We start from the raw sequence: 16,757 nt of genomic DNA on the forward strand, positions 1-16,757 counted from the left end.
AATAACTTTTACACAATTGTGTAATCTAAATCAAGGTGTTTTTATCAGAAGATTAACTGTGGCCTAATTTCACAGCCTGTAGCTTTCCTGAGTTCAAAGAAGGTTAATCCCATACCTAAACTGGAATTGCTTCTTTCTCTTTGTATGAAGATACCTAATTATTTAAGTATTACATTTCTTACAGATAATTAATATCAGCAAAATTAATTCATTCACTTTTAAAAGCAGTGGTCTGAGAACAAGTGAAAAATTCAGGCTGTAGAATATGTAAGTTATCCTCTATTCATTCTTTAGTCTGTTGATAAATCAATAACTGTTTCTATCATAACTGAGTCATTACTGATGGAATAATGAAAAGTAGGAAAATTAACAGTTAACTATACCATGTGACTTTAGTTATGTAATGTTGATTTTAGAGAGTTGCATAAAATAAGCTCTAGTTGGCTGCTGAAATAATAGAAAATAATATCAAGCAGCTTTATGACCAGTGGAAATCTACCATGACAATTTTAAAATATCCATTTAGTTTATGATGCTGTATTTCAAATATACATTTAAATGGTAATGGGAAAGATGATTAAAGTTGGCCCAGTGACATTTTTCAGATAGCTGAGAAATGAGAAATATATTCTTCCCTTCACAGCTTTATGTTTCATTGGTATGAATTGATAGGTTCTTTTGCTGAAGAAGTGAGCGAGTGGTCCATGTACCAGAGCATTTATATTTTCAATTCTAAACCACTTCATTTTTCTAAACCCCAAAGAATTTTACTAGAGTGGAAGTTATATCTCATTACATACAAATCATACAAAAAGAATTAAAAAGTAGGCTCTGTTCTTTTGCTCAGAGTAGAACAGTGTTTTATAAAGTGTAGAGCTAGAAGGAATTTCACATGACACAAAGGAGGAATATTTTCTCACTCTGACCAGATAGTAGAAATTGCTAAAAACCATCTATTGCACTAAGACAATGTGAGTTGAGTTTTTTTCCTTGTTTATTCACTAAATGTTTTGAGGTTTGTGAACTTTTGCAAATGATTGTGCAATAGAAATTATCTTTCTTAATCTTTTAAAATGCATGCCAGGTAAAAAGGAAACTTCTTGAAATACCAATGTCCTGTTCAAATCCAACTGTGCATCTAGGAAGCATTCCTATTAACAGTGTGCTTTAATTCAAACAATGATCTTTCCATGAACAATGGAAACTTCATTGGAGGTTTAAAAGTCTTATTTGTCACACTGTGTAGGAAACTGAGGCTTGAGAAGGGAACAAGTTGTTCATGATAGATAAGAACTAATAGGTTATGAATCTCCATTAATCAAGACATATGATTAAATATGTGCCACCAAAGGTGATGAAAATGCCCACACTTAAGATACAGAAGGTGAAAAATATGTGTTCAACTAATTCATTCATTCAACGAACATGTCGTGTATGAAAGGTTTGTGGGATATCCAAGTGGAGATGTTTTGACGTGCTGGGCATTGAGATGACAAAAATGAAAACACAGGACCTCTGCCCTTAAAATGCTCAGAGTAATGAAGAGATGGGCGGACAAATGTTCAATTACAGTACAATCAGATATTACTATAATGGGAATATATACAAAGCACACAGATAGCATTAAGAGCAGCAACTAAATTTGTTGGGGACATCAGGGAAGGCTACAGAGAGGACTTTAAGTTTGTTTGTCAAACTAATGGGAGGAGAACATTCCAAGCAGAGAGAATGGCATCTTCAAGGACTCAGAGAAATGAAAGACCATGAAATATTCAGGGAACTACATGTTGAATTGTGTGGCTGTAACTAGGGTGCAAGAAGGCTATTGCAGTAGTACAGGCAAGACATGTCCAGATCAGTGGCAGCAGAGAATGGCAGGAGAAACAAGTGATGGAGGTATTTAGAAAGTAGACTTGACTAGGTTTTGTGAAGAGGGAGGAGGCTCTAATGACTCCTAGGGTTCTGCTTTGCACACACGGAGGACACCGTTTACTAAAATAGGGAATGTACATGGTGAAGAGACTTAGATTCAAGGATGGGTGAGGTAGTGTATTCATTTTCGAATATGTTGTATTTGAGGTGCCTGCAGGACATCCAGTTGGATGGCAATTGTATATGTAGGTGAGGATCCCAAATAAGAAAACTGGGCTGAAAATACAAATGAGAGGCCATCAGCATATATATAGAGGTTGAAGCCACAGGATAGGTGAGATAGAGAGTAATAAGAACAGAGCCCGAGAGAAGACAGACACTTAAAGAACAGATAAAGCAATAGTTGGGTAAAGTAGGTTGCAAAGATTATACGCAGGATAGGAGGAGAACTAGCAGGTTGTAATGACATGAAACTCATCAGGAGAGTGGGACTTCAAGAAAGAGGCAACACGTATCAGTATGGAAAGCTGAAGTTAAGTCAAGCAGAATAATGATTGAGATGCTGACACTGGATGTGTTAAATAAGTTTTGGCACCCTTAAAGCAGTTCTCAGGGGTTTTAGTGGTGGAGAGGATCTCCACCAGATTGCGTTGAGCTGAGACGTGAATTGGAAGTGAGAAAATGGAGGCAATGTGTATGTGAACTGCATTTTGGAAAAGCTGTGGGAAAATCAAGGAGGAATAGAGGGTGGTAGTTAGTGATTCAGTATCAAAAACATTTTTTAAGATACTGATTCAGTATCAAAAACATTTTTTAAAACTTGTTGACAAGTTTTATATATGCAAACAACAGAGCATGTTTTATATGCAGTTTTAATCATTATAGATATGCATTCTTGGTTAATTCTCAGAATAATTCTGAGATGTTAACAATAATATTTAACATTTATTGAGTGCTTCCTATGTTCCAGTGTAGGATATGGACACTTTACATGTATTACCTCATTTAATCCTCAAAACGACTCTTATGAGGTAACTGGTATTATCACCCCCATTTTGCAGATGAGAAAATTGAAGGACAGAGAAGTAATGTATAGCTCCAGGCATACAGTTACAAAACAGCAAAGTCAAAATTGAACCAAAAGTCTAATCCCAGAGTCTGTGAAGTAATAAGATAGTTCTTATCACCCTTTTAAAGATGAGAATACTGAGTCTAAGAGGTTAAACAGTTTGCCTACTGTTAGGTCAATCGATGAGTTTCAAAGCAGGATGGGCACAGGATGCCTGATTCCAAAGCTGGGAACAACCATGTTGCTGATGGAGCAGAGTCTGGAGATAAGAGAGAGAGGGCACAACACGTGGAATAATTCTGACCCAGCACAGCCAAATAAATATTTAAAAGAAAAAAAAAGGAAAAAAAGAAAAAAGAACCTCTAAAAGCGGAAGAAGATAACAACACAGGTGAAGCAATTAGTCTGTTACCTGCAACATGTTAACAAATCCAGGAATGTACAAATCACAGGATTGGAAGGAAACTCTTTGAGGCCAACCCTGCTGCTCTCTTAATACACCACAAGCAAAGCCAGACAGGCAAATGTATTGCTTGCCCAGGGAAGAAGGTCAAACACTTCTCTGCAGGCTCTCAAGGCACCAGTATAATATTTACTCCAGCATCCTCTTGGACATTTGTCTCAGGGAAATGAAAACTTATGTTCCTGCAAAAACCCATACACAGTACTTATAGCAGTTTTTTTCTTAATAACCCAAAACCTGGAAACCACCCAGATGTCCTGTGAAGGGTGAGTGGTTAAACATACTCTGATAAATCTTCACCATGGAATACTACGCAGCCATAAAAGGGAAAATTATTGATACACACAATTTCTATAGATCTGTAGCTAATTATGAGGGGTGAAAAAAGAAACAATCTCAAAAGTGTGTATACTGTCTAATTGCATTTATATAACATTCTTGAAATGACAAAATTATAGAAATGGAGAACAGATTAGTGGTTGCCAAGGGTTAAGGAGGGGGGGCCTGAGCTGGAAGTAGTTGCAGTGATTAAAGGGTGCAAAGGAGTCTGTGAGGGAACAGATTTGTGTCTTGCCTGCGGGGAGCGCTCACACAAATCTACATATGTAATAAAATTGCACAGAACTATCTGCGCACACACCACACACAAATGTGTGCAAAACTGGTGACAGCTGTACATCAGCAGGTTGTACCAGTGTCATTTTCCTGGTTGTGATATTGTGCTGTAGTTTTAAAAAATGTTCCTATTGGGGGAATCCAGGTGAAGGCTATACAAGACCTCTCTGTATTATTTCTTACAACTGCATGTGAATATGCAATTATCTCAAAACTTGTTTAAAGCTACATAAGTAAAAGCCTTAGAGATTGCTACGTAGGCTGTCTCTTTTTTTACTTGGATCACCCCAGAATAGATCCCGGGGAAAAACTGTGTGGTACACTAAAATAGGAATATAAAGTTATTTGGACTTTCTTAAAACTGAGACAAATACATGTTGATCCATGTTTGTTGAATAAATGCAGGATGAATGAATAAAGACAGGACAAGTTTCTTTTTTCATTTCCTGCCAACTTTTTAATAATGTTGATTTCTAAATCAGTGACTCACCCATACTCTAGACTCAAAGTTCTGTAATCGCCTCAGCTCCAGTGACTTTCACCTATATTCCAGCAACCCACATCCATGGTCACACTCCAAACGGTCTCTCCCTCCAGAACCCCAGAATGATTCTCCTTCTGAAATCTTTTTTTTTTTTTTTTTCCTGTACGCGGGCCTCTCACTGCTGTGGCCTCTCCCGTTGCGGAGCACAGGCTCCGGACGGGCAGGCCCAGTGGCCATGGCTCACGGGCCCAGCCGCTCCGCGGCATGTGGGATCCTCCCGGACCGGGGGACGAACCCGCGTCCCCTGCATCGGCAGGCGGATTCTCAACCACTGCACCACCAGGGAAGCCCCTTCTGAAATCTTAAAACTCAGAAAGCCAACATCTGACCCTAACTTCCAGTAAGCTCTCTTTTTACCCCCATCAAGATCTTCAGTCCCTTCACCCCTTTCTAATCTGTCCGTGCTCCACTATCTTTATGCCCTCTCATCTCTAGATTCCAGCTCACAGTGGATCCCTCCAAAGACTACCCTACCCTCCTTGGTTACCTGACTTTTTTGTTCTTCTTCACATCCCTCAGTCAATCCCAAATCCTGGCTTACTCTGGCTGTCCAGTATCTGTGTTTCAAGGCTGTGTATCTCTGCTGGAGAGAATTCCCACTGAGTTCTCAGGGTCATTTCAAACATTATTTCCAACTTCCATTAGACACGCAACTCTCCTTGAGAGAGAGTTTATCATCCTATTCTCAGTTTCTTTTCCCCACTGAGATATCCATTTTCAACCTTTACCACATCCCCTTCCCCCTCATTTCCCAACTCTTTTGGGAAAATACTCCGTCGGTTATTCTTTTTATACCATCGACTTTCTCCTTCGTAACCTCAAAGCATATCTATGTTTCCATCTTGCCAAAATAAATTCTTCTCTGTGCTCTTCTCTTCAGATCACCCTTTTTTCCCTATAACCAAACTTTTCAAAAGAGTCTCCTCCTTTTTCTCTCCCATTTACTTCCCAACTTGCTGTGATCTTGCTTTAGGCCTCACACTTTTTCCAAAAAACAAGATTTCAAATAATTTCCTAATTTCCACAACCAATGGGCATCTTCCATCCTTTGGTCCCATTGGACCTCTCTTTGAAGCCTTGGACCCTTCTTAACATCCTCACTTCTCTTAACTTCTGTGAGGCCACTTGTCATAACATGGAAGATGAGGAGCTTTCTAGGGCCTCAGTCCCGGGATAATGGGGGTTGGGGGGGGCATTGAGGAGCCAGGAGTAGGCAGTGCCGGGACTTGAGGGGCTGACAGGGATCTAGAGCCAGTCTCCAGAAAGGTCAGGATCGTAATTCACAATGTTAAGTGGTGGTTGTCTGACAAACAGATTTTATGCCAAGAATGCTGCTTATTTTAGGTCAAACCACATGAAATTTTCAGTGTTCAGTTATTTGTGACCTACAAAAATGGCGTGTCATACATGGTTCAAGCTAATAGTTAGATGCTAGTGTTTTAATGGGTGCTAGTATTTTATTTCCAGAGAAATTCCATCCTGGTTGAAGCAACAGAGAGGGCAACAGAAGAGGGACTGGCAAGGGCTAGGCAGGACATCCGCTGTGTAGTTTCCAGTAAGTGGAAGTCCAGTGCAAACCGTGGTTCTGGCACACATAATTGTAACAATATATAAAGCTAATATTTGTATCATACTGCTGCCTACTTTTGTCAGATGCTGTTTACCTATATTAAAACATTTAATCCTTATAACAACAGCAACCTTATAAGGTAGGGCTGTGGTTATCACCATTTTCATAGTAAGGAAACCAAAGCATAAGAAACTCAAGTGACTTGTTTAAGGTCGTACAACTGATAAAATGCCAGAGTATGGCTCAGACTGGGCAAGCTAGCCTTGAATGCCACATGCTTAACCACTGTGCCGCACTGCTGCTCTGACACAGAGGTGTAGCTTAGGGCATGGGTTCCAGGGGCACAGTGGAACCGGGACAGCAAGACCCACTTCTAACTTGATCGACTAGTGGGGATGAGGTGCCTCCTGGGCAGGTCACGTGAGCGCTGGGCCAGATGCAGCAGAGCCTGCACCTGAGCCTGCAGTGCCCACATTTACCTGCGTAGGGTGTGAGCAGGCAGGGGCAGGCACCACTGCTCTCTTCTGTGTCTCTTCTTACTCCTCTGAGCTCTTTTTTCTCTTGTTTCTTTTTCCCTGTTCATTCTTTAAATGTTCTTGTTTCTGCTGGATCCATATCTATGTGTAAAATCCCTCACTGAATCTTCTCTGTTTTATAGGGAGTCTAGAACCTTTAGCCTATCTTACAAAAGCCTTGGCCGTCAACAAATACATGTCAAAAAGCATATATGTAGGTTGAAATGAGTCCCTGTAATGGACATTTTTAAAATGATGTAGTAGTGTGGGTTTGAAAAGGTAGTGACTTTCAAAAAATAATTAACAGAAAATTACAGAGGATGAGAGCAGAGGGAATAAATAACCATAGAATAAGATTATTTAGTTAAACTCCTGTGATTTGGGGATGAGGTAAGAAGATGATCCTTAGAGACTCAGAGACTTGGGCAAGGTCTGAAAGTCCGTTTCTCTTTTCTTTTTTTCTTCATGGATGTATCTGGGAGAGTCACAGCCTTAAGCAGCTTGGGAACAACCCATTAGATTAGTGGAGAGTTAGAGGCATTTTATCCTCTAGTATTAACCTTTCATGAAACTAAAATTTTGGAGAATATCTCTCTATGTAACAAATCACAAAATTATGAATCCCAATTCTGAATTCTTCAACATAAGAATATCCCTTATCAGACTTCAGTGAGAGGGTTTACTTTCCACCCCTGACTGGAGACCAGAGACCTGGGCAGCCCATCCACTCCCACCCTGTTCAGAAGATTCTAAGGCAACTCAACTTTCAGCCTAACCATGGATATTTTAATTGTGTTACAAACTTTATAATGATACTTACGATGATATTTTTACAAATCGTGTGGGAAAAGAATTACTTGTTTTTCATAAACGTTAAAGCTAGATGAAGGAACTGCCTACCCAAAAATAATTTGAGAGTTTCTAGATTTCTGAGAATCTCCACTAAAAGTGTAAAGATACCAAATAAGAAGCTGAAACTCATTTTACAAAATGAGAAGTTAAGTGTTGCTACTTCAAATGCAAAGATAAATCCCACCTAATAAAGAAAATACCATGGACATATTTAGTAAAACATAAATATCACAGAAAAGTCAGTTGACCATTCAGCTGGCATCCTAAGGAACTTATTGCAAAATTCCTCAAAGGTTTGGATCGTTCATCATAGCACTTTATCTCCCGTAACCACCTCGTATAACCGCAGCTGCTGCACCTCTTCTAGGGCAATAATATTTGGTCTTATAGTCTGGCTGTTCTTGTAGGTCTTACTTCCTCTATAAGAGTGTAAACTAGCAGAAAAACTTTTTATTCATCTTGGGAAAATATGTGAAGTAGACGTTACGTGTGCACATCAGTAGATCACAGACATTTGGGAGAAGAAAGGGAACTGAATGTGAAAGGATATATTGACAGACCGATGACATTAACTGATATTTATGGACTATTTACCATGCACAAGAACTGTGCCCAGTACCTTATCGGTATTAACTCATTTAATAATCGTAAAACCTTATCACGTAGGAACAGTCTATTATGTATTATGATCCCCTTTTTACAGATAAGGAAACAGAGGCACAAGAGATTAAATAACATGCCCCCAATCACATAACCCATAAGTGACAGAGCTGTAGTGTAAGCCCAGACCTCTGGCTTCAGAATGTGTGCTCTTAACCATTCTGCTAATGCACTTCCTAAAAAGAAGAGATACATGAGCAAAGGAAGCATCGGGTCCCCAGCTCTGAAAAAAATGGTAGGTTTCTGGGTCTGCTGGAAACAGCTTGTTCTACAAGAAGAAGTTGCTCAGTAGATCATCCAGCCTGGAAGCCCAGCTTCCTTGTTGTTGGTTATCTAGAACAGAGTCTGGCTAACAGGATGAATTAATTGAACACATAAAGATCTTTATAAAGGGAAGTTACAAATATTTCAGCATGTCATCATGAGCCCATACAAACTGATTTCATACATGACGTAAATACCCAGTTTTCTTAACTAGATCCATATCTTCTTTCTTTCACCGCCCAGTATAGGATTGAGAGTGCTGAAAAATAATCAATAAATGCTCTTTTGCTGATTAGTTGATTTACTGACTGACTGATAGGAGGAAGCCTTATTCTTTTTGTTTTTAGTCCCAGCTTCATTTATAGTCAGGTGCTTCAACACCCCACTCTCAGCAGCTCATAGAACCAATAAACAAAATCAGCAAGAATATAGAAGAACTCATCAACCAACAGGATCTAATTAACATTTATAGAAAACTACAGCCAACTCAGTAGAATACACATTTTTTCAAATGATCATTGAAACATTCACCGATATAGACCATATTCTGGGACATAAACAAGCCTCAACAAATTTAAAATAATTGAAATCATACAGAGTACATTCTCCGACCGTAAGGAAATCAAATTTCCTTTGGGTTCAGTCAAGCTACTCAACTAAATAATATAATGTCATTTTTGCCTTATTTTTGTCATGTTAACCAAATACGCTATTACTGTGCCTTTCTTCACAGGCTGGTTGATGTTAATGGTGTCACTTTAAAAATCTCATAAATATTTCTTCCAGCATTTTTTTTGAGAAGCCTGGTATTTCATGTAAATGAGTCTTCTCTGATTTGTAGATTTTTGCACCTATTTTTTCCTTGCAAGAGACGCTTTTATTTCTCCGTTCTCCACCCAAAGCATTCACAGTATTAAAGCATTAATCTGCCCTACATAATCAGACCAAGGTCGCTGGCTGCACTGCTCCTGAGCTAAGGGGATTGCTGGCCCACAGGTACAAGGGACTCCATAGTTCTCTGGGAGTCTGTCTTTAATTCCGTAGAGATGAGTTTATTCTGCTAGGAGAAAAATAGCCCCTAAAGAACGGAAGTCAATAAGCTCTGTTACTCTCCTTCTGAGTTATTTTGCTGCTGTTGATAGGCTGTCTAAACTTCCCAGACCAATTGCTTTCTGGATTTGTCCTACCCTTGGAATTACCACAGGATTTCCTGGCTGCCCAAAGGTATGTTCTAGAGGCATTGTTATCCAGCGATATCCTTCTACTGCAGTAATCACATGGCCAAAAGCCTTCTCAGGACTCTGAGGAAGCCACTAACTCAGTGAGGCAGTTCCAAGACCATGTGGACCATAGTCCCTAGTCGGCTACTCAGCTAACAGGGTCTTCTTGAAGCTTTCCAGAGTCCTTCTCAGGAGTCACGAGGGGAGTCCATATCACTGTCAATTGTAAGGAAATCATGTACTTCTGTTTACAGAACCCATTCAGACTATTATGGACTCAAATGTTTCCCCCCAAAATTCATATGTTGCTATGAACAAAATTGTGTTCACCCCAAATTCGTATGTTGAAGCCTTAATCCCCATTGTGATAGTATTTGGAAATAGGGCTTTTGGAGGTAATTAGGTTTAGACAAGGTCATGAAGGTAGTAGGGCCTTCATGATGGGATTAGTTCCCTTATAAGAAGAGACACCAAAGAGCTACCCCGTTCTCTCTTTCGCTCTCGCTCTCGTTGTTTTTCTCTTTCTGTCTCCCCCACTATCTCCTACTCCCACTTCCCTGCCATGTGAGGACACAGGGAGTAGGTACCCGTCTGCAATCCAGGAAGAAAGCTCTCGCCAGAACCTGACCGCGTGGGCGCTCTGATCTCAGACTTCCAGCTTCCAGACTGTGAGAAAATTAATTTCTATTGTTTAAGCCCCTCAGTCTATGGTATTTTGCTACAGCAATCTGAGCAGACTAAAGCGTACTTTGAAGTCCTAACTTCCAGTATCTCAGAACATGACTGTATTTGGAGATAGGGCTCTTCAAGGGGTTATTAAGTAAAATGAGACCATTAGGGTGAACCCTAATCCACTAGGACTAGTGTCCTTATGAATAAGAAGAGGAAATTAGGACACAGACAGGCACAGAGGGAAAACCATGTGAAGACACGGGGAAGAGGAGGTGGCTGTCCACAAGCCAAGGAGAGAAGCCTCAAAAGAAACCAACCTTGCCAGCACCTTGGTCTTGGACTTCTAGTCTCCAGAGTTGTGAGAAAATTAATTTCTGTTGTTTTAAGTCACCCAGTCTGTGGTACTTTGTTATGGTAGCTCGGGCAAACTAATACACAGGCTATATTGGGAGTCATTACAGCATATTCACTTATATGCCAGCATCTCAGTCCATAAAGTAACTCAAAATATAAATCAATTCAGAGATAATGAGGTACTAAAATGGTGGCAATGATAAAGCACACATGAAAGAGGAGGAAGAATAGGACAGACAACCTTAATAGAGAAAATGGAGATTAGGGCTGAGGTTTGGTGACCAGGGCAGGAGAGAGAGTTCACTGAGGGAGTGAGAGCAGGAGTGAGAAGGAGCAAAGTAAGGGAGAGAGTAGGAGGGGAAGGAGGTCCCGTAAGGCAGTGCTTCCTCTGCCTCCGTGGGAGGATTTTAGGGAGGGGGGTATTAGGGGGTGAAAGCAGGGCAGCTGCTGCTCTGCCCTAAAGGTGGTGGTGTGCTCATCCATGGGATGGCCTTGGAAGCTGCTTGCGTTATCTGACTCTTCCACCCATGTACCTCCCTCCTTTGAGGAAGGTTCTAGCTTCTGTGAGCAGTAAGGGTGCACATAGCTCCTCTGCCCTCTAACAAGGAGACACAGTTCTGTTATTAATGAAGTGAGAATGAAGTAATTATCTGGATAATTCAGACATCCATCACCGTATTCAACTAAGAAATCCAGGTTAAAAAGGTGTAAGAGTCTAGAGGAATATATTGATTTGAATTAATTGCCTCAATTTACCATTTTATATTGGACTTGTCCAAATTAAGTTACATAGATGGCCTTTAGCTTTGCCTGTGGGTCAGCCAGTGTTCTGCCAGGGGCTCCAGTCCCAAGAGCTGGTCCGGAATAAGAAGACAGACATATCATTTCATACTGACTCATTCTCAGAGATATTTTCTGGATGTGATAACAGTGTCTCACATTCCAGATTGTTAATCCATAGGAATAATCGTGCAAGGCCATTATGTGCAAGATAAGTATGGAAAAAGAACTGAGGTGTCTCAGCCAGCTTCTTGTTTACCTACTTAATAAAAATGCATGAAGGCATTTAGAAGGGGAAAATTGCAATAAACAGTATTTACATTAACACATCCAAGGAGCGGCGACCACAGGTGTTTCACCACATCTTTGCTTCTTCCCTAAGTACATTTCATCAGACATCAGGATGTTATCAAAGGCAGCCCCTCGGAAATGCCGCCAAGCCCCATCTCCTTCTCTGGCAGTGGTTTGCTGCGGTATTTCTATGTTGCCTCTCTGAGTGTCCTCTCTGGGGGCCAGCTACGGCTCAGAACCCCCATGCCTTATCTCTCTACCAAATTCCATAAAAAGTCCTGGGTTCCCTAATCCTCTCATTAAGATTCAGGATAGTGGAGTATGAACTCCTTGGGATATGAAATCAGAACACCTGATTTTGAGTTCTAGCTCAGCTAGTTACATGCCAGGTGATCTCAGAAAGTCATTTAACTCCAGGGAGCCTCAGGTTCCTCACCTGTGATATCTAATATAAAACAGGGTTATTAGAAAGATGAAAAGAAATAATGGATACCAAAGCCTTTAACAAACCTTAAAGCAACATGCAATTGCAGCTCTTGTTAATAAGACACTAGCTTATTTCCCCAGATAAAGGGCAACTTAAGTATATGTGCCCAGGGTCACTGAGATGAACCTTATGTTGCTCATTTGATCCTCTTATACATTCATAGTTACCTCTTCTAGGGATCACAAGGAAGACATTGCATAACTTATGTAGACTTTAGCCCTTGCTTCCTTATTTGTAGGAACGAGGGTTAAAAATACCTATTTTGCAGGTTTTATCTTTTGAATATTAAATCAGATAATTTATGAAAGTGAACTGTAACAATGATTAGTACATTTTGAGTTCTTGATAAATGTTAATGTTTTTTAACATTTATAATGATAGGACTGTTGTTCTGTTACCACTCAGGAGGAGACATGACTATCCCCCCTCCTCAGCATCTGGTACACTGGTACAGGTCTGCAAGGGCCCTCCGTCTCAGTTTGTTGGTTTATTTGTTTATTTTCCATCCTAACTCCCCATCCCCGCCCTCCAACTCCTGATCTTCTCCCCTTCCTCCCCAAAGCAACCATTCCAATGTGTTTGATGTCACTTTATTCTATTTATTTATTTGTTTGTTTGTTTCTAGTTCTGTATATTTCCTTGTACAACATGTGAGCTGTTTTGGGTGCAGAAAAGCCTCATTTCTTTAACCACTGGATACTTTCTGAAGGAAAAAGGAAGCATGGTTATCAGAGGATCATGGACTTGAAAAGGAGCTTGGGATTTTAGCTTCAGAGACCAAAAACATCATTTTTCTTTCTGAGAAGACAAGGGCTCAGGGCCTGTGCCCTCGCTGACTGTGGCTCTCAGTCACTGGTGACTGGTCACTGCCTGGAAAGCACCAGGGAGGAGCAGCACCCAATAAGGGACGGATCAGTTCACTGAGCAAAGGGGACTGACATCATTGTCAGGAACAGGTCACGCCCTATTAGCAGAGAGGTGGGAGAGGTTACTCAGAGTCAGGTACAGGCTCACAGAACCTAGAAATGTCCAAAAGCAAGGCTTAGAAGGTAACTTCTATGTACAAAATTTAACTCTAAATAGATCAGAGACATAAATATAGCACCTAATACTATACACCTCCTTGAAGAAAATATAGAAGTAAATTTTCTTGACCTTGTTTTAGGCAGTGTCTCTTAGATATGACACCAAAAGAACACGTAACAAAAATAAATAAACAAAGCGGACTTTATCAAAGGAGATGTGGGGATATATGTATATGTATAGCTGATTCACTTTTTAATAAAGCAGAAACTAACACACCATTGTAAAGCAATTATACTCCAATAAAGATGTTAAAAAAATAAATAATGAGGAAAAAAATTAAAAATGTACTTCAAAGGACATCGTCAAAAAAGTGAAAAGCCAACCCACAGAATAAGAGAAAATATTTGCAAATCCTATATCTAATAAAAGGCTTGTATCTAGAATATGTGAAGAACTCTTACAACTTAATAATAAAAAGTCCAAATAACTCAATTAAAAACCCAAGGATTTGAATAGACATTTCTCCAAAGGAGATATACAAATTTCCAGTAAGAGCACAAAAATATGCTCGATATCCTAGCCGTCATGGAAGTGCCGATCAAAACCACAGTGAGATACTGCTTCACACCCACTAGGATGGCTGTAATCAAAAAAACATACAATAACAAGTGTTGGCCAGGATACAGGGAGAGTGCACTACTGATGGGAACATAAGATGGTGCAGGCACTTTGGAAAAGTCTAGCTGTTCCCCAAATGATTAAACATAGAATTACCATATGACCCAGCAATTTCACTCTTAGGGCATATACTTAGGAGAAATGAAAACATATGTCCTCACAAGAACTTGTACTCAAATGTTCATAGCAGCATTGTGTATAATAGCCACTAAGTGGAAGCAACACAAATGTCCGTCAGTTGATGAACAGATAAAATAAGCTGGTAAATCCAAACAATGGAATATTATTTGGCAATAAAAAAGAATGAAATGCTACAGCCTGGGTGACCCTTGAAAATGTTATGCTAGGTAAAAAAACCTGTCACAAAAGACCACACATTGTATGATCCCGTTATATGAAATGTCTAGAACAGGCAATTTGTGGCTGCCTAGGGATGAGGGAATGGGTAATTTAGGGGGTGCTGGCTAATCGGCACAGAATTTCTTTTTGAGGTGTTAAAATTTTTCTAAAAATCAGTTGTGGTAATGGTTGTACAAGTCTCTGAATACACGAAAAAACATTGAATTATATACTTGAAATGGGTGTATTTTATGGTATGAATTTTATCTCAGTAAAGCTGATAAAAAAGAAGTCCTTTTCCAAGGTAGGTCTCAAAACAGCTGAACGTGGCCATTATTTTTTAAAGTAACTATTAAAAGCTAAGTGCCACTATTAAAAAGAAGACAGAGATACTAAACAGTACGTTTCTACCCACTTTCTGCTTCGAATACCAAGACACCAAACCAGATTGGGTTCTGGGGATGGCCTGACTCCTCCCCCCATGCTAATAGGAAAGAAAGGATGTACAGATGAAAATAACATCAGCCAATCGGGCAGTTATTTGCTCTTGACTTCAAAATACAGATAAAGACAGAATCAGAAACTTCCGTCCCCAAACTGGCACCTTTCTTAGCTTTCACTGTGATGGATGGTCTGACCTGGACAGAGGACAGAAATAGAATAAACCTGAGATACGACCACAAGGCATTGCTGTCCATACACAGGATCCATCTGGTCCTCTGCAGATAAACAGGCTGGAGGAATGTCCCTTTTAGGGACTTTTAATTGCTGTGCTGACTAGAGCATCATGTAATTTCACAAAATTCCACCATTTAGGCAGTTTGCTAATGGATGCCCAGCTATTCTCAGTCTGATGAGATCCCCGTATTAGGAGATGAGTTGGATGCAGTGACTTTAATGGCCCTTTGAAACCCTGAATCTCTGTGATTCTATGTAATTAGTAACATAACAATGTTTATTCTGAATACAAACCCACAAAAAAATCAATTAAGTTTTTCACTTTTAATGAGCAGTAGATCATAAGGAAATACACTGATATCAAAGATTCATTTTCAGTAAAGCAATCTCCAAGCAATTTTATGTAGTCAACATAGATTTAGTGCAATTGGAGTATAATGAATATTCTAAATTATAAACTAGGGGACCCAAGTTCTTGCCCTGCATTTGCCCTTGTTTGGGAAAAACAACAAGAACAAGAAAGAACCTCAGGCTGTCGAGACCTCAGTTTCTCTGTCTATAAAGTAAGAATATTGTCTAGAGTCTGCCTCTAAGACCTTCAATATGGGACTTCCCTGGTAGCACAGTGGTTGAGAATCCACCTGCCAATGCATGGGATATGGGTTCGATCCCTGGTCCGGGAAGATCCCACATGCCGCGGAACAACTAAGCCCGTGAGCCACAACTACTGAGGCTGCACTCTAGAGCTTGTGCTCTGCAACAAGAAAGGCTACCGAGAAAGCCTGCTTGCAGCAACAAAGACCCAATGCAGCCAATTAATTAATTTGTGTGTGTGTGTGTGTGTGTGTGGTACACGGGCCTCTCACTGTTGTGGCCTCTCCCGTTGCAGAGCACAGGCTCCGGACGCACAGGCTCAGCGGCCATGCATGGCTCACGGGCCCAGCCACTCCATGGCATGTGGGATCTTCCCGGACCGGGGCACGAACCCGTGTCCCCTGCATTGGCAGGCTGACTCTCAGCCACTGCGCCACCAGGGAAGCCCTAATTAATTATTTTTTAAAAGACCTTCTGTTTGTCTGACACTCTGGGAATCCCTGTTCCTCCATTTCCCTTCACAGCTCTGGACAAGGAGAATCCAGCCCAATAATCATAGCCTTCTCTACTAGCTAGAGTTTCAGTGCCATATGTTCCATATTTAATGCCAAATGTCTAATGTGCAGTTTACACAGTAACTCACAGTTAAATCAAAGACTGAATTAACCAGCACGCTCTCTGTCCTGAGCACAGCAAGGTATGCTCCCTGCCGATCCCCATCCTGCTTTTCCCCAGCCTCTTCCACGGACTCAGCTGGCTGGCTGGGTTACAGACTGTCAGGCGTGTCAAACATTGTCAGCTCCCTGCCGTTGCCCTTTCAGTGGTGCCACCCAGTCCAGTTACCCAAATCCTGCCCATCACCCACCCAAGATCCACTCAAGTCCCACCTCCTCCAGGACCTCTGAGACCCACATCAGATCACTGAAGTCTGGCTGTGCAGACCCCACTCTGGACGCTTTATCTTTTCATTTTTTTATTAGCTGTGATGTGTATTCAGGCCCTTCTCCTCCCCTGTAAGCTCTCAGGAGACAAAGTGCTCAGAGGCTTCCTAAATACCTGAAGAGAATCAGCAGTCACGTGGGGATGGCGAGGCTCATCTAGCCAGCCAGCCGTCTGTGTATCATCAGCGCCAGTCAGCCCTTCGAGGCTAGCGCATTCTGAGCCTCAGTCCATGAGAAGACAAAGAAAACTTAGAAAAACAAAAATCAGCGAAG

The sequence above is a fragment of the Pseudorca crassidens genome, chromosome 14, assembly GCF_039906515.1.
Source record: "Pseudorca crassidens isolate mPseCra1 chromosome 14, mPseCra1.hap1, whole genome shotgun sequence".
Lineage (NCBI taxonomy): Eukaryota > Metazoa > Chordata > Mammalia > Artiodactyla > Delphinidae > Pseudorca > Pseudorca crassidens.